Below are 2,717 nucleotides of genomic sequence, written 5' to 3' on the forward strand. Positions count from 1 at the left end.
TATGGCATTCAGAGTATTAATTTCAAGAACTCCCTTCTTCTGAGGCGTCCCATTACTCACAGGATTCCTCTCAGAAGTGTACATGAACTGGTTATTAGCAACCATGTCAATAAGTTCTTGAGCTTCTGTAGGCATTTTCTTTAGGTGAATGGATCCACCTGCAGAAGTATCCAATGACATCTTAGCTAATTCAGACAGATCATCATAGAATATATCCAGGATGGTCCATTCTGAAAGCATGTCAGAAGGACACTTTTTGGTCAGTTGCTTGTATCTCTCCCAAGCTTCATAGATGGATTCACCTTCCTTTTGTCTGAAGGTTTGAACATCCACTCTAAGCTTACTAAGCTTTTGAGAAGGAAAGAACTTGGCTAAGAAAGCCGTGACCAGCTTATCCCAAGAGTTCAGGCTATCTTTGGGTTGAGAGTCCAACCACACTCTAGCTCTGTCTCTTACAGCAAATGGGAAAAGCATGAGCCTGTAGACTTCAGGATCTACTCCATTAGTCTTAACAGTATCACATATCTGCAAGAATGTAGTTAAGAACTGAAAGGGATCTTCAGATGGAAGTCCATGAAACTTGCAGTTTTGCTGCATCAGAGAAACTAATTGAGGTTTTAGCTCAAAATTGTTTGCTCCAATGGTAGGGATGGAGATGCTTCTTCCATGTAAATTGGAATTAGGTGCAGTAAAGTCACCAAGCATCCTCCTTGCATTATTATTATTTTCGGCTGCCATCTCCTCTTCCTGTTCGAAAATTTCTGTAAGGTTATCTCTGGATTGTTGTATTTTAGCTTCTCTTAGTTTCCTCTTCAGAGTCCTTTCAGGTTCAGGGTCTGCTTCAACAAGAATGTTCTTGTCCTTGCTCCTGCTCATATGAAAAAGAAGGGAACAGAAAAAAAATAATAATAGGAATCCTTTTCACCCAGGTATAGAGGTTCCCCTGTGTGAGTAGAAGAAGAAAAGAATGTAATGTAAAGAAGGGAAGAAGAGAAAATTTGAACACAGATGGAAGAGGGGGTTCGAATTTGGGTGAGATGAAGTGTTAGTAGGTGAATAAATAAATAGAAAGAGATGAGAGAGAAGGAGGATTTTCGAAAATAAAATTTTGAAAAGGGGTTAGTGATTTTCGAAAATTAGGAATGAAATCAAATTAAAATTAAAAATTGAAACAATTAGTTAATTAAAAAGAATTTTTGAAAAAGAGGGAAGAGATTTTCGAAAATTAGAGGGAGAGAGTTAGTTAGGTAGTTTTGAAAAATATAAGAAACAAACAAAAAGTTAATTAGTTAGTTGAAACAAATTTGAAAATCAATTTTGAAAAGATAAGAAGATAAGAAGTTAGAACAGATATTTTAAAATCAAATTTTTGAAAAAAAGATATGTTTTAAAAAGATATGATTAAAAGGATATGATTTTGAAAAAGATAAGATAAAAAGATCTTTTTGAAAAGATATGATTGAAATTAGTTTTGAAAAAGATTTGATTTTTAAAATCACAATTAATGACTTGATTCACAAGAAATCACAAGATATGATTCTAGAACTTAAAATTTGAATCTTTCTTAACAAGTAAGTAACAAACTTGAAATTTTTGAATCAAAACATTAATTGTTGAGGATATTTTCGAAAATTATGAGATAAAATTAAGAAAAAGATTTTTGAAAAATATTTTTAAAATTTTCGAAAATAAATAAGAAAAATGAAAAAGATTTGATTTTTGAAAAAGATTTTGAAAAAGATAAGATTTTTAAATTGAAAATTTGATTTGACTCATAAGAAACAACTAAATTTTAAAAAGTTTTGAAAAAGTCAATCCAAATTTTCGAAATTTATAAGTGAAAAAGGGAAAGATATTTTTTTATTTTTGAATTTTTAATGATGAGAGAGAAAAACATAAAAAAATGACTCACAACATGAAAATTATGAATCAAAACACATGATGCATGCAAGAACACTATGAATGTCAAGATGAACACCAAGAACACTTTGAAGATCATGATGAACATCAAGAACATATTTTTGAAAAATTTTTTATGCAAAGAAAACATGCAAGACACCAAACTTAGAAATTTTTCATGTATAGACACTATGAATGCAAGAATGCATATGAAATTTTTATGTAAGGGCATCACCGTTGTGAATGACTACATCCCATCCTCTTGTGAAAAAGGTCCAAATGCTCTGTCACAGCACGGCTAATTATCTGAGGTTCTCGATCATACTGGAATAGGATTCACCCTCCTTTTGCGTCTGTCACTACGCCCAGCACTCGCGAGTTTGAAGTTCGTCACAGTCATTCAATCCCTGAATCCTACTCGGAATACCACAGACAAGGTTTAGACTTTCCAGACTCTCATGAATGCCGCCATCAATCTAGCTTATACCACGAAGATTCTGATTAAGAGATCCAAGAGATATTCATTCAATCTAAGGTGGAACAGAAGTGGTTGTCAGGCACGCGTTTGTAAGGGAATGATGATGATTGTCACGTTCATCACATTCATATTGAAGTGCAAATGAATATCTTAGAAGCGGAATAGGTTGAATTGAATAAAGAAACAGTAGTACTTTGCATTAATTCATAAGGAACAGCAGAGCTCCACACCTTAATCTTTGGAGTGTAGAAACTCTACCGTTGAAAAATACATAAGTGAAAGGTTCAGGCATGGCCGAATGGCCAGCCCCCAAATGTGATCAATATGATCCAAAGACGAA

General features: G+C 33.5%; 1 non-coding gene across 1 annotated transcript; it reads left to right on the forward strand.

The window, feature by feature from the left end:
* Positions 1–234: 234 nt before the first annotated feature.
* LOC148564663 (small nucleolar RNA R71) lies at positions 235–342 on the forward strand. The gene has a single exon (XR_015884347.1). It is a non-coding gene; the product is annotated as a small nucleolar RNA R71 (small nucleolar RNA).
* The last annotated feature ends 2,375 nt before the right edge of the window (positions 343–2,717 follow it).

Source organism: Arachis ipaensis, chromosome B5 (assembly GCF_059453495.1).
Source record: "Arachis ipaensis isolate K30076 ecotype BB chromosome B5, ASM5945349v1, whole genome shotgun sequence".
In the NCBI taxonomy this organism is placed as follows: Eukaryota; Viridiplantae; Streptophyta; class Magnoliopsida; order Fabales; family Fabaceae; genus Arachis; species Arachis ipaensis.